At 33.7% G+C, this 16,893-nt stretch overlaps 1 pseudogene; it reads right to left on the bottom strand.

Annotated features, from left to right (window-relative positions):
- The window catches only part of LOC100072003 (nucleolar protein 12 pseudogene), an 80,126-nt pseudogene extending 70,372 nt beyond the window's left edge, over positions 1 to 9,754 (bottom strand).
- Between the last annotated feature and the right edge of the window lie 7,139 nt (positions 9,755 to 16,893).

Here is a 16,893-nt window from a genome sequence, read left to right as displayed (position 1 = left end):
GTTTTCCATAGTGACTGCACCAATTTACATTCCCACCAGCAGTGTACCAGCGTTCCCTTTTCTCCACATCCTCTCCAACGCTCGTTATTTCTTATCTTTTTAATAACAGCCATTCACTGTGGCAATATTCACAATATGGAAGACTTGGAAACAACCTAAGTGCCCATCAACAGATGAATGGATAAAGAAGATATGGTGTATATACACACACACACATACACATACACACACACACACACACACGAACACGATGGGGAATACTACTCAGCCATAAAAAAAGATGAAATATTGCCATTTGCAACAACATGGATGGAGCTGGAGGGTATTATGCCAGGCGAAATGTCAGATAGAGAAAGCCAAATACCATATGATTTCACTCATATGTGGAAGATAAAATAACAACAACAAGCAAACACATTGACACAGAGAATATATTGCTGGTTACCGGAGGGCAAGGGAGGAAGAAGGGAGGGCAAAAGGGTAAAAGGGCATATGTGTTTGGTGGTGGATGGCAATTTGACTTTGGGTGGTGAATATGATGTAGTCTGCACAGATGTTGAAATATAATGATGTACACCTGAAATGCATATAATTTTTTAAATCAATGTTACTCAAAAATTAATTCAATAAAAATTATTTTAAAAATATGAAGTCAGAGGATGCTGTTCAAAGATTTTTCAGTCTTGGTTATGTAAACACAATAAATGTTAAAATAAAAATTAAACAAATAATAATAGAATAAAAGAGTGTGCAGTAATATGGTATATTTTTGTACCATCTTTGCATTATTCTATAAATCTAAAAGTATTCTAAAATAAGAAGGTTATTAATAAAAAATAAATATGCATTACTGTGTATTAGGCAACTATTTGCATACCTTATCAAATGCATGACATAAATATGTGAAACACAGATAACATTGAAACAGCAATTTGAGAAAGAACTGGTTTTAAATAATATTTCTGACACCCACTTAAGTTGTTTAAAATAGCAAAGGATAAAATGAAATGAAAATTTCTTATAGTGGTGAAGTACCAATTAATTATTAGCCTGAGTTTCCTTAATGTAAGTTTACTTTATCACCTGTGGTAAATTGAGAAGAGCAATTCATTTTGTTAATTTGTGTTAATAAGAAAGTCTGTCTTTCTTTAAAAATTATGTGGTTAAAGTACATTTTCTTCATTTGACTAGATGTAAATTATCTAATTGTTATTTTTGTTTCAAGAAGACTTTTAGATTGCTTTAATAAGCTATTAATTCATTTTTATCACTTTCATAAGATGAGTCTTCGGACACATATTTATGAAGAAAAAACTGCCAATATGCATAGCTATTTTTTTATTCTGGTGGATCAAGTGAAATTTCAAATGTTGCTTCTTAAGAAGAAGCGATTTTAATTTCATGGAACCATTTTAGTAATGAAGAGACTATGTTTGACATTAACTTTATTACCGCATTCAAGATAAAACAAAAAAAAACATTTGAACCCATTTCAATTTACAATCTAATTGCCATGAGAAAAGGGAACTATATTTTGTGAGATTAAGACCATATGGTGTGGGTTACATTAAATAAATAAGTACGGAAGCCAGTGCCTGCAACAACACTCTCATAAGTAGAAAAAGGGAATTTCCAGCATTCACTTGTGTATTCTAGACATGCCATTCATTTTCTTTTCGAATTCATTCTTTCGTGATTTACAGAGCAATCAAGGCATGCATTGTCTTCAAATGAATAACATCCAATCCTTATTAAACTCTTTTTAGGTAAGAATTATATTGTGTTAGGCTGTTTTTGTTTTTAAGGGACGGAAACTCTTAAGTCTGATTTAATTGAGCATTTACTGACAGACACAAATATTTTAGATCTCAAAGAAGACCAATAAACCTGACCACCCAAAGTCTGAAACTATAGCTAAATCTGATTATCAGGAATTAGAACTGGTTACCAGGAAGCCTTGAAGACCTTAGAATCAAGTTATGTGGGGGTTAATTCAAGCAAACATACACTGAGGCAACTAGCTGTTTATACCACCGCGCTCTCACTAAAGTGACTCAGCTGTTCTCCGTTGGTCCTTAACAATAGCAGCTATCATTTACTGAATGCTCACAGTGTGCCAGACACTGTTTAATACACCCTGAGTATCTCATTAAAACTTCACAAACTCCTATGAGGTGGCTTTCAATGTTATTATTGTGATTCCTGTACCATTAGATATGGTAATGAACTTGCCTGAGATAACTCGCTATGGACTAGAAAGTAGAGCCAGGACAGAAATCTACAATGAATCTATTGAGTAAAATATGTGCATCTAAGTGCATAGGTTAAATGCATGAAAGAAGTACATTAAATACTTACAGTGCTTACGTCTTAGTAATTGATTTGAAAGTGTTTATTCGTTTTCTGCTTACTTGATTTTGGTGAAATTTCCATTCTTTACGTTAAGTATGTAATCTTATAAAATTAGAGAAAAGTGTAATAAATATCAAAAACAAATAAAATACAATCTGTTGCTATCTTTTTCACTTCTGTGGATGTGTATTTAGAAATAATTATTTCCTCTGAATGTCTTTACTGCTGAATGAATCAAAAGTGGGAATAACTTTAAGAGTTTTATGTTTTTCAACAATAAAATTAACCTGGAAAGCTGAAAGGCTTTCCTTTTGATTTTCCTTTTTTTTCTGTTACCTGATACATCTGAAAACATACCCCTAGACTTTTAAGCAATGGAGTTCAAAAAATAACATGGAATTTTTCCAATTATAATTACTTATGTTGCTTCAGTCATGTTATTTTAAAATTATATAGGAATTAATTCAGGGTAATAAGATGTGTTTTATTGCTAAAATTGAACCCTGAGAAGAAATTAGAAAGGCAAGCTATTAATAAGCAGATGTTTAAACATTTAAAAAATTTACAAGGCAAATTTTCTGAAGATAAAACTACTGTAAACTATAAATTCTCTGATAAACTCTACGAAGTAGTTGTGAATCTTAGCCCACAAATACAGGTATTCAATGAATAATACATTCACTTTTTAAAAATTAACTTATTTGGGTGAAACTCACTATGATCCATGGAAAATTTAATCTCACTCACTCCACACAATGTTGACGGAGAGTTCTGGAGTTTAAGGGAGTACCCAATCTTCAGATGTCCAGCCATTGGTCATTGGTCTTTGCTTGTTGGTGACTGATTAACATACCAACCATCACAATCTGTTCATGTCAAGGACCCTCTTGCGCCATGAATCACTTGAGCGTGGGAATTTTCATCATAGTAGAGACTCTTGTCTATCTTCTAAAATTCATTCTGTCCTCTCTCATAATAATGCAATTATAGATGGGCACGTTGCAACACTTCTAGGCATTCCTTGAATATATGTGTGGCTATGTGACTAAGTTCTTTTCAATGGAATGTGAAAAGAAGTAATATTTTAGCCCTGTACTTGTAGACTGGCCATGATTTCTCATTACCTAAAATTTAATTATTATTTCAATAGGAAACTTAGCTAACTAGATATGCTTTACATTTATTGGTATGTTAATTTTAAAAATATTGAAAATTAAAGTTTAGGCATAGTTTATAAAGTTTACTTCCCAGTTTTATTTATTAAAAAATACAATATACAAAAATAAAGTATATTTTTAGAAAAAAAATCACACCTAATTGCAACATCATAATACTATTCTCAGTATAGCAAATGTCCTTCTATTCCATGTCCCTATTGATACACATATTTTACATAGCTGCAGCTATACCATATTTACCCACTTATGTTCTCTCTTTTTATTGCATATTTTACATTATATTTTCTATTGGGTACATAGTCTTAATAATTACCTACTTAACTAAAAAATTATGATTACTTAGAAAATTTAATGTCTATAACCAGTAATTATATTTAAATATTATCATTTAAATATAAATAATGCTATAATGAGCATGTATATGCCTATGGCCTTTCTGTATCTTGGATAATTTACCTAGAAATATATTCTATTTACTGAACAAGTTGAAAAGGAAGAGTCTAATCAGAAAGCAAATTTATTCTTTCATATCATCATGAAATATTAGCTTTTCTCTGCCTGTATGGATATTTGTGTTAAAAATCCACAGTTTATCTGGTCTCACTCAGATATTGTAAAAATTTCTCATGTATGATCTAATAAAATATCCTGATAAGCGTGTTATCAATGCTTCAATCTCTCTTGCAACTGATAGCTTCCACTGCCATCTCATCGCATCAGCAGACTCAAGCTTGACATGTACTCCTACAGAAACTAACTTTGGTAAACTGAACTGTATTTAATCAACAATCAGGATAATTTCTAGGCCTTTAAATTCCTACTAACAGAAAGTATGCTGCTAATGGGCTGCAGCCTCTTTAAAGAATGAGCTTCTTAAAAGAATTCTCTAAGAGATTGCTTTTGGATGCACCGCTGAGAGGTAGTCATGGAATATATTGGATAAGGGATATTTTTCTAGGGAGCAGACCTGAGCCAGTGAGATTTTCAAAATCCATTGCAAAGGCAGAGAGTCAGCTCTGTCTATATTTAAAAGGAATCAATGAATCCTATGGATTGTAGGTTACTCTATGTGCTTTGACCTTCTGTTCTTTACCAAATGTGCTAACATTTTCTATTTTCCCTCCATCATTTCATACTGGATTTGTTGGGATTAGTTAAATTGACCAGTTAACCACGATAAGCCAAAGTCATATTTTTTTTTAAACTGATTCATTTTTTTTTTAAGATTGGCACCTGAGCTAACAACTGTTGCCAATTTTTTTATTTTTTCTTTCTGCTTTTTCTCCCCAAATCCCCCCAGTACATAGCTGTATACATTTTAGTTGTGGGTTCTTCTAGTTGTGGCATGTGGGATGCCCCCTCAGAGTGATGTGATGAGCGGTGCCATGTCCGCACCCACGATCCGAACCAGCGAAACCCTGGGCCTCTGAAGCAGAGCACGGGAACTTAATCACTGGGCCATGGGGCCGGCCCCTAAAGTCATAGCTGACCAAAAGAAATTCACAAAGAAATCCTAGACTTGGAGAAAGATTTAATAGTAGGATAAGGCTCTGGAATGTTCTCTCTTTATGGGAGAATAGTATGATTCTCTTATACTTTGGATAGTTGCGTTATAGTTGAGGAAACTTTTTAGAACATTGTGTGGAATATTTGCCCATATTCTATCATTTAGTTTGATTATGTCTGTAGTTTCCTTGTGTTTTATTTTTTTCTGATAACAAAAAACCCTTACCTGTCCTGTGTTTTGTGTGTGGACGTATTAATCAGGGCTGCCTCTGACTTGTAGTGTTTATCAACACGTATGGTGTAAATACTCCCAACCTGGCTGACTTCAAGGTACTAAGGTTTTAATAACCAGCTTACAAAATTCCTGCAAATTTACCAATCAGCTCTCATGAATGAATGTTCACTCAGGCCTCCTAGGATTTCCTCTTTTTATGTCCTTCTGAGAATGTCTATTTAACAAAAATCACCATTTCATGGATTGATGGTATTTCGAGGAGAAAATGACAAACTTTCACATTGTCTAATGTTAAATGTCCTGTTACATAAGCAGATAAACACACAACAGAATAAGATCCCTATTCTGTTTAGCAGAGCCATGTTAGAGAAAAAATTAGTAGGCAATGGGCATTTTGTTATGAGTTTTGAAAAATAAAAATGCCTCCCACTTAAAACTTAAGTTAAATTTCCCCAAACAGCCAGATGGACTGAAGAGAATACATCTAGCCTGTGTATGGAAAATAGCAAATTGATACTAACACTAAAACTAAATACTCATAATAGGGCCTTTAAAAATATCCTGCAACAAAAGCAAATGTGGACATTGTACCAATGATGTAAAACATCATGGGGCTGGTCTGGTGGTGCAATGGTTACGTTCACTTGCTCCACTTCTGCAGCCCAGGGTTAACCAGTTCAGATCCTGGGGGTGGACCTATGCACTGTTTATTATGTCATGCTGTGGCAGGCATCCCACATATAAAGTAGAGGAAGATGGGGCACAGATGTTAGCTCAGGGCTAATCTTCCTCAAAAAAAAAGAAAAATTGAACTGTTAGCAGTATTTACCATGGGAGAACATAAATACCTGGCTTATGACATAAAAAGTCTAGAAATAATTGCTCTCTAAAATAAGTGAATAAAACTGAAATTCAAAGTCAGTGGCTATGGTATTTATAGTCAAGACAGAGAGAAGTTTAAGTGAATATCGAAAAATTTTTTTAAAATTTTTAAATTAAAAAAATTAAAAATAAAATTCAACTTTATCATAAATAAAAACAAATAATTGTTGAATTGATAATGCAAACTATTAAGAAAAAATAGAAAATATGTAAGTTTGAGTGTGCTTTTAAAATAATTTATAGTGATAAAAATTCACTCTACAACGAAGGTGAACAACATAAAATTTCATGCTCTGCAAAATTACATCAAAAATATGAAATGAAGTTAAAACTAAAGAGACTATAAAAATGATTGAATAAGAGATTCTTTATATTAGTAAATTGAATATATGAAAATAAATAGATATATACCATTTTGTGGTATATTGCATACCAAAAATGTAAATATTACTTAATATTGATAAATCTAGCAATATAAATAACTACATAAATAGTTCCAAGAAAAATGTAGATCTACTCCAAAGATGGTGAAAATGCATTTAATAAGTATTTAAAATGGTTCTGTATGTCCTAGTCAATGAAATAAAGTGTGAAAACTAATAGAAAAACTATAAAAAGTATATGTACACTTTACTGTTACAGTACTTTTTTTAACAAAAGAAACTCTGGGAATCAAACTTTATGAACAAGAGCTAAAGTATCCAGAATTTTTAAAATTTCTAAAGTAGTGTTAAATATGCTAATTCATAACCCCATTATCTTGTATTGGTTTTGGTGGCCAAGACTAAGAAATTGCGGCAGCCTGTTGCCTTTTTTGTGTGCCTGTAGAGGAGTGATATTCTTTGAATTTCAGTGGATGAAAGGAGTAACCTATAAGCACACTTTTAATCCCAATATTTGATTCATAAAGAACTTAAGAAAATAATTTGCATAGAAGTGACAATTAGCAAAAGTTTCAAAACTCTCAGACTGAGGAGACTTTTAATTCTTAGGAAAAAGCTACATAAAACACTAAGGGGAGGGAGGTAGTTTCTTTCCTTATGAGTTGCCATGAATTATGCTTTCCTTGTCCCACCTGCCTTATTCCAGATCTTGATTTCCCACTAAGTTTACAAAAGGTAACATCTCTTTAAAGCTGGGAATCCAAGAGTATGATAATAATTGAATACAAAACACCAGGTAGGCGTCATGTCTTTGAATAAACACTTTATCACTTAATGTTTAAATGTTCCTAAAACATGTATTCAGCTCCCAAGGAAAACTTCCATTTAATTACATTAACTTTTTGGAAAGGCGTAGAAATGTTCATGGACTCTAAAACTCGTGACTAGGAAGTGGCCTGAATCCTTTTGAATGAAACTTTCTCATTTGAAAATATCTGTTGAGTAAAGCATATAATAGATCCTAGTAAGATAAAAGCTCTTTATGAAGTATCGTGTCTGCTCATCACTGTATTTTCAATGTAAATACTCTTAACAGGTACTCATTAGGCATGTAGTAAGTTGATGTTTAGGAAATTGTATTGAATCTGTGTTCTTTGCCTGTTGTAAGTCATTCAGGACAGTAAACATGGCTCAAGGGGGTGTACACTGAGGAATATGAATTTTACCTGGCAAGTCATTGCAGAATATTTGAGGAAAATGATTAACTCTGTTTGCTGTTTGGTTTACATTTCGCTTAGGATTTACTCCTGAAGGGATTTGCGTCCTTCATTGCTATGAGTAACTGAAGAAAGTTGATAATGAGCAAGACAATAATAGCCATCTGTTTCTTTCAGTGGTCAAATTTATTTGCCTTTTTCTTCTCTTGCTTCCCACTTTATTTTATTGGTTGTAAAAGCAACTTTTCACTTGGACAAAAGTTTTCACAATAAGCAAGTAAATTTTATGGATATTGCAGACATGGTTTTTTTACACAGAATTAATATCACCAGGGGATATTAGTAGGCAATATTCTAATTTTTACCTATTGTAATGTAATGAAGAGTATACCTCAATATATCCTTCAAAAGTTGATGCCTATTGTGATTGAAACATTCTGTATCAGTTGAGAAATACGTTGTAGTAATAATTCACCAGGGGATGAGGCATATTGTATTAAAATTCTTTGTTGTTTTCCTGTGACACTACCTGTTTAGTTCAGACTTTTCTTTTAGTAATTGTGCTTTAGTAGCAGGTGCTTATGATAAAGAAGCCCCATTCCTCCAGTCTACACTGTGTGCCCCTGATTCCTACAGATGCCCATATCAAATATTTTCCACTTGTGTGTGTTTTGGACAATCATGAATTTGGAATATAAAGAAGCCATACATAGATGTGCTTAACAATTAATGAATGGCCATTTATGGCAAGTTTTCTGCATAGGAGAAGGCAGCATAAAATAGCTGTTAAGAATGCTTGAGGTAAGGGCCTGCCCCATGGTGTAGTGGTTAAGTTTGTGTGCCCTGCTTCAGCGGCCTGGGGTTCAAAGCTTCTGATCCCAGGCACAGACCTAGCACTGCTTGTCAAGCCACAGTGTGGCAGCATCCTACATAAAACAGAGGAAGATGGGCACAGATGTTAGCTCAGTGACAATCTTCCTCAAGCAAAAAGAAGAAGATTGGTAACAGACGTTAGCTCAGGGCCAATCTTCCACATCAAAAAAAAAAAAAAAAATTCTTGAAGTTGAAACTTGGTTTTGCCACTTAACAGCATGTGACCTTCAGCAAATTGCTTAAACTCTATGTATCTCAATTTCTTCATCTGGAAACGAGGGTTATAACACTATCTTCCTCAGAAGGTTTTTGTGAGATTTAAATTAGTTACTTAAGCCATTTTTAGTACACAGAGAATCCTAGATGCATGTCTGTTAAATCGTATACAGACATGGTATTCGTATAACCCATATATAAGTCATGGGATGATTTTTCCCTTCCGGTTCCTCCTCTCTGTAAAATCCTTTGTCGTGAGTGACCAGGCAATGCCTCTTATTTTTTCTGGGCACTTCCTTTTCTTCTTTCATCACCTTGTTCTGCTTCTGAGAGTGGTGCTGAATACTGAAATTGGATCTAGGATGTTGCAAGTACACGTATTGCCAAGAACGCCATCTCTCTGTAAATAATGTAGGTCAGTGTTTAAAGCACAGAGCATCTCTATCACAACTACAAAGAGTTCAACAACCACTATTTTCTATTCAGCATAATGTGCAGCAGAAGAATTTCAGACATGACTCCTCTGCATCCGGCTATGCCTCATTGCCTTTTTTGTGATTTCCCATCTCCTCTGGAAAGTGGAATCTTAAGTGCGTGGGGGTTTTACCTGACTGAAAACTAACTTTCTGGAAGGATGCTGTAAGAAATATATCTTTGTTAGTTATTTATCCTTTAATTTATAGAATGTTATCTTTTCTCACTACAAAATCCACCATGGAGGGAACTAACAACCCAGAGGCTGTGACATGGCTTGATCTCAGCCCGGGCTTGGATTTCTAGTTTAATGAGTCGATGTGGTGCACTTTGTCTCAAGTCTGAGAACCCACTTTCACTTCCCAGCTCCCCTGCATCCCTGTTGTGTGACTTTGGCCAGGTTACTCACCTCTTAAGCTTGAGTTTCCTATCCGGCATAATGATTTAAAAAACACCCACCTCATAGTGTTATTATTTGAATTAAATTGCTTAAAATACTTAGCATAGTGACAGTATACAGCAAAAACAACATAATTTGTGCTATTATTTTAGAATCAAAATGCATATGGTTTGCACTTGTTTAGTACATATACATCTTATTTCTGGAGTATGCATATAGACTAATTTGATGGTTCATTTCATTATTTAGCATAGTATTGGGCACATAATAAAACTTTACACAACACTAGTTGACTTAATTTTTCTATCTAAGAGACATAATGATAATGAATAGTTTATCCATCCCTTATACCACTTCATGGCTCAGTGTTTAGGGAAATAGTGATGAGCTATGTGTTATCTTGTGCGAGAACGCTAGCAACTTCACCTTTCAACATTCACTTGGGACATATGGGCTGTAGATTGAAACGTACATTGTATTTCCGTGTATAAATTAAGGAGATATTTTGTTTGCTAATATTCTACCATTTATACTTTTAAAAAAGTTCTAGACAGAAAAGGCAAGAGATTAAAAATGAATTTTAAAACTATACTTGTTGAGTATAACGAGTATGCAAACAGCTAAAGTGAAAACAATGAGTGAAATTCAGAAAGATTGACTTTAGCTAAGAAAACGTATTTTAACTGTAAGAGATGTTGGAAAATAGCTGGTTTTCTCCATGAGATGGAGGTTTCCTGTCGCTAGCAATGTTCAATCAGGATGGAAATTTCTATCAGGTCATTCTAAGTCAATATGAGTTAAATCTAGTTGATTTCTAAAATCTACGATTCTTTTTTAAAAAATCAGAGTCACATGATTTTAGCACTGTCCCAGTGCTAAAAGAGTCTCACAGATACTAAAAACGTTGAAGTTCATTACATCTTGCCAAAATACATGAGCTGTCATTAAAAAGCATTATTGTCAACTGTAATATAAAGCATACTTCTTTCCTTCTTGCCAGTACTACCTAATTTTATTTTTCAGTGTTTTCTAGCATCTTGACAAAACCTTTTCGTTTGATTATTAGGCAAAATATAAAAAAACAAACAAAAAGCTAGTCATGATTGTAATTTGCCATCCATTATACTATAGCTAGAGTCACCAGATAAAATATGGGATGCCCAGTTGAATTTAAATTTCAGATAAATAACAAACTTTTTTAGTATAAATGTCTCCAGTATTGATTGAGATTTTTATTTGCTAAATTTGGTAATCCTAACTATAACTTATACCATGCACGATTTCTTTGTTTTTGAAGATAGTTGAATATTTTATATTTTTACATTTACATAAGATATAAAATAAATTTTTGTTCCACAAGATTTTCTTTGGTACCACAGTTCATCCTCATTGTGTTATCTAACTGTAAGATTGCATTTACTAACAGCATTTTGTATCTAAAGAATGCTTTATTATTATTTTTAAATTTATATTTATCTATATTAAGACATATATATTATCAGTGAGTAATATCAGTATCGGAGAAGAGAATGCTTTTTTCCAGTACCTAGCTTTCATATGCACATATATGTGTGTGTGTGTTTTGTTGTTGTTTCAATATGTGACTCGAGATTATTTTATTTGTTCATTTTTATTGCATAAACGTATTTTCTAAACTTCAACAGACTAGGAGTATATATAAGTACACCGCCCAATGAGCATGTTTCCTAAAATAAATCTTTAGATTTTTATTGCTACATTCCGATGTTTCTTTTATCATTGATTTCTTTTGTGTTCTTCTCAAGTCAGTTAAGCCCGTGTTGAACCATTTGCTTCTACGGTGAAACAGATGGTTAACTCAAAGTCCTAATATAATTTTCTCAACACTTCTGTTCTTACTACTACTACTGTGAATATGCCTGTCTAAATATGACGTAGATATTTTTCATCACTATTGGTATGGAATTCATATTTGCTTTTTAAGATATACCTGATGTTAATGTATTATAATTCCTTAAAGCATAGAATGTTTTCTTCCAGTTTCTATAAAAGTTAAGTAAATTCCCACAACCTGTTCTTTAAAAAAAAAAGGCAGTGTATAATGTTCTTGTAGAACCCTGAAAAGCCAAGCTTTACTACCTCTGTTATGAAGCAGTGTTGTTTTTGATTGTTAAAGGCATTTGTGTTATATGTAAGGGGTGTCTTTATATGGAGAGAAGGATACTTTGATGTTTTGTCTGGACAATATCTTTTGGAATTAGTATTAATGGAAGGAAAAGTAAGGCAAAAATATTCTATACTGGTGATATACATTCAAATTTTAATATCTGTGCTTTACCAGAGATAATATACAACAGAAAATTTTATCTATACTCGGATGAGTCATATTCAAACAATGCTCTGAAAAATGGGGGGAGGTGGAATGATGTAAAATTATTTTTATATTTTAATATCAAATAACAATCTAGCAAACTAACAGCTTGGCTCTGGCTTGCTGTCTCTGGCATGCTCTGACACCGACCCCTAGTGGTGAGATAGCCTGTCCATTATGCATTTCTCTTGCTTCTCAGCTTTCTTTTTTTAAATAAGAATTTGAATCACAATTAGAGGAGTAATAACCAAATTAGGTAATTAAATGAGAAAATGAAACAAGAATTTTAAGAATCAAATTCTGCTTATGTTGCTTAGTGTCCCTAGGAAACGTGGAGTAAAAGTAATTGACAAAAAGCCTGAGTGAGTGAATTAGTCTGCATAGCAACACAAGAAATAGCATAACTACTCCTTACATTTAAATTACCGCTACCTTTCATAGAAGTAGGGAAATAAAAAATTCAGCACTTGAAGCTGTCTTTTGAAATGAAGTTATATTTGTTTTAATCATTGTACCCTTTGTAATGTAACTCTCAAAAGATACACACCACTGAGTACTTAATCTACTTAAGTCATTACCCATAATGATTAATTCACTTTAGACCTCTCCTGTAGCATTAGCATTTTTTAAAGGTGCTTTTCAAGACTTTCAATATAGGAGCACTATAGGAAACGGTGTTAAATGTTATTAACAAACTGTACAGAATGGGAAACTGGCCATAGTTTTTTTTCCCCTTTCTGCTTTTCACGTTAATGAAGCCCCAAATGGTTTCTTTAGTATTATCCATGACAAATGAGATTTTTCAATATTCAGTGCAATTAACAACAGTCATGTAAATAAACATAGGATCATTAGCTATTTTTTCTGTCTGAAGTATGAGGGCCATTATGTTTTGAATAACTTTATTACAAAATCCCGACCTGCTGTGACTCTTTTCCAAGAGTATTATAATACTATTTCATTTTTGAAAACTATCCATTGCATTTAAAAGTTCTGAGACCATAGTACAAAGAATTAATTCCATACCTTATAAAGAAAATATTATCTATCATGTTCTGAGAGATGGTTCCGCAGAGAGCAGTTCTGTGGGATGGTATTAGGTGTCTCCACTAAAAGAGTCCTGTAGTCAAAAAAACAAGAGAAAAATATTAGATTTAAAATGGTTAAAAAAGCTTCTTTATTATAGAGGCCTTAGCACCTTTAATATTCTAATGTCTAACCTGAGAAAAGGCTGTAGACTGCAATGTTTTCCAAATTATTCTAATGCAGACATTTTGCAAGCAGCATATAGTTGAAATAACATCAAAAATGCTGACCTCTATGTTCCTTCAAATTCTCTGAATGTTTTATTCTCTTTGATTTCCACATTGTGTTTGTGTTGATATATATGTGCAGAAGTGTATGAGGTCAAAGAGCTGAACGTGCTAATGGAATAAGGCAATTTTTTTTCTCCCAAGTGTATGAAACAGGGTGCTCTCTCCTTGAAGGTGAACAGTTCTCATCTCCTGCAGCTTATGGAAGGACAACTGTATCACTTTAATGTGCCCCTTTAAGCTGCTACCTACAATCATAACAATTTTACTCCGGTGTTAAATACAGATTTAGCTCCAGGGTAAGACCTGAGGGCAGTGTGATCCTAGCCCTGTGCTCTGCTAGATCGTGAGCAGGCTTGACTGTAAGATATCATCCTTTTATGTTAAATAGCAAGGAAAATATGTGACTATTATTGCAGAACTTTTCCCTAAACCTCTACATTCTGCTGAAATGAATATTGCCCTTCTTGTATTTGTATTTTTTTTTTAATTGGATACCCTAGACTCCAGTTACTGGTGAAAAACTGAAAACGTTGATGCTTTTCCATGGCAACTAATGAAAGGTTCATCTATCCTATAGCGTTTATTTTTTATGTTGGAAACATTTTTTAAATTAATTGAACCAAAATAATTATTCAGAATATTGTAGACTTCAGCATTACTTGCATAATTTGCTTGCAGAAATTATTTTTCTTTAAAAATATTCAATGAATTTTCATGTTTTTAACAGCAATTAAATGTATCTTTATGATTTTACCTTCTAATAAAGTGAAAGACTTAAATTATTAAATGTGGGCTTTATTCCCCCTCTATCAGTGATATGAGTTTATTAAGAATTTGAACAATCACTTCCAGATTTGTGTTGTGAAAGAAGAAACTTTTATTATTTTTAGATAACCAGCAATAATAATATTAACTTTCTGGGTAAATATACTTTTAGGGAATTGAACTCTTGAAAAGGCATCAGGCATTTTCCCCGGATGAGCTGTAGGCTTTGCCACGAGGTGTAGACCAGAGCTCCATGCGTAGTTTTGCTCTCCAGACTCTGCAGTACAATAGCTGTGTTTTCTAAAGGTTTTCTCGAAATATTTTCTTATTTTATTTTCACAGAAATCCAGTGAGGAAAGTACAGTCCCAGTTACTTCCAATTTAGAGTGATATAAATTCTTCTGATTATTGTGAGGGGTAGGATTTGTTTATTTTAATGAAAATCCTCCATCCTAGAGAAATACAAAATAAGATTTCAGAGCCCCTGGGTTAATTTCAGACTTCAGATTGCAGGTGTGCTTCTGCTTTTGTTTTTAATTGGAACTTTTGCTAGACAATTGGAAAAATCAATGTGATAACGTTACTTCAGGCTATATTAAGAAGAGAAAGTAATATTTTTGCTCTCTTTTTGTTTTATTTTATTAGGGTAATTAGTGTCATTTAACTTATTGTTAATATTATAAAGTGACAAAAAGAGTTGCTTTTAAGTCTCTTAGGACCGCATCTGCTTCTGTTTCATGAATTATTTTATTTTTTTTTTATTAATGTTATGATAGATTACAACCTTGTGAGATTTCAGTTGTACACTTTTGTTAGTCATGTTGTGGGTACACCACTTCCCCCTTTGTGCCCTCCCCCCATCCCCCCTTTCCCTGGTAACCACCGATCAGATCTCCTTGTCAGTATATTAACTTCCACCTATGAGTGGAGTCATATAGAGTTCGTCTTTCTCTGACTGGCTTATTTCGCTTAACATAATACCCTCGAGGTCCATCCACGTTGCTGCGAATGGGCCAATTTTGTCTTTTTTTATGGCTGAGTAGTATTCCATTGTGTATATATACCATATCTTCTTTATCCAATCATCAGTTTCTGGGCATGTAGGTTGGTTTCACGTCTTGGCTATTGTAAATAATGCTGCGATGAACATAGGGGTGCAAGGGACTCTTGGGATTTCTGATTTCAGGTTCTTAGGATAGATACCCAGTAATGGGATGGCTGGGTCATAGGGTATTTCTATTTTTAACTTTTTGAGAAATCTCCATACAGTTTTCCATAGTGGCTGTACCAGTTTGCATTCCTACCAACAGTGTATGAGGGTTCCTTTTTCTCCACAACCTCTCCAACATTTGTCGCTCTTGGTTTTGGATGTTTTTGCCAATCTAACGGGTGTAAGGTGATATCTTAGTGTAGTTTTGATTTGCATTTCCCTGATGATTAGGGATGATGAACATCTTTTCATGTGTCTATTGGCCATATTCATATCTTCTTTCGAGAAATGTCTGTTCATGTCCTCTGCCCATTTTTTGATTGTGTTGTTTGATTTTTTGTTGTTAAGCCGTATGAGTTCTTTGTATATTATGGAGATTAACCCTTGGTCGGATAAGTGGCTTGTAAATATTTTTTCCCAATTAGTGAGCTGTTTTTTTGTTTCAATCCTGTTTTCCCTTGCCTTAAAGAAGCTCTTTAGTTTGATGAAGTCCCATTTGTTTATTCTTTCTATTGTTTCCCTCAACTGAGGAGTTATAGTGTCCAAAAAGATTCTTTTGAAACTGATGTCAAAGAGTGTACTGCCTATATTCTCTTCCAGAAGACTTATTGTTTCAGGCCTAATCTTTAGGTCTTTGATCCATTTTGAGTTTATTTTGGTGTGTGGTGAAAAAGAATGGTCAATTTTCAATCTTTTGCATGTGGCTGTCCAGTTTTCCCAGCACCATTTGTTGAAGAGACTTTCTTTTCTCCATTGTAGGCCCTCTGCTCCTTTGTCGAAGATTAGCTGTCCATAGATGTGTGTTTTTATCTCTCGGCTTTCAATTCTGTTCCATTGATCTGTGGACCTGTTTTTGTACCAGTACCATGCTGTTTTGATCACTGTAGCTTTGTAGTATGTTTTGAAATTGGGGATTGTGATTCCGCCGGCTTTGTTTTTCTTGCTCAGGCTTGCTTTAGCAATTTGCGGTCTTTTCTTGCCCCATATGAATTTTAGGATTCTTTGTTCAATTTCTGTGAAGAATGTTCTTGGGATTCTGATTGGGATAGCATTGAATCTGTAGATTGCTTTAGGTAGTATGGACATTTTAACTACGTTTATTCTTCCAATCCATGTGCATGGAATGTCTTTCCATCTCTTTATGTCGTCATCAATTTCTTTCCAGAAAGTCTTGTAGTTTTCATTGTATAGATCCTTCACTTCCTTGGTTAAGTTTATCCCAAGGTGTTTTATTCTTTTCGTTGCGATTGTGAATGGGATTGAGTTCTTGAGTTCTTTTTCTGTTAGTTCATTGTTAGTGTATAGAAATGCTACTGATTTATGTATGTTGATTTTATACCCTGCTACTTTGCTGTAGTTGTTGATTATTTCTAATAGTTTTTCTATGGATTCTTTGGGGTTTTCTATATATAAGATCATGTCATCTGCAAACAGTGAGAGTTTTACTTCTTCATTGCCTATTTGGAATCCTTTTATTTCTTTTTCCTACCAAATTGCTCTGGCCAACACCTCCAGTACTATGTTGAATAGGAGTGG

The sequence above is a fragment of the Equus caballus genome, chromosome 1 (genome assembly GCF_041296265.1).
Source record: "Equus caballus isolate H_3958 breed thoroughbred chromosome 1, TB-T2T, whole genome shotgun sequence".
In the NCBI taxonomy this organism is placed as follows: domain Eukaryota; kingdom Metazoa; phylum Chordata; class Mammalia; order Perissodactyla; family Equidae; genus Equus; species Equus caballus.
This window is presented reverse-complemented; position numbering and strand designations above follow the sequence as displayed.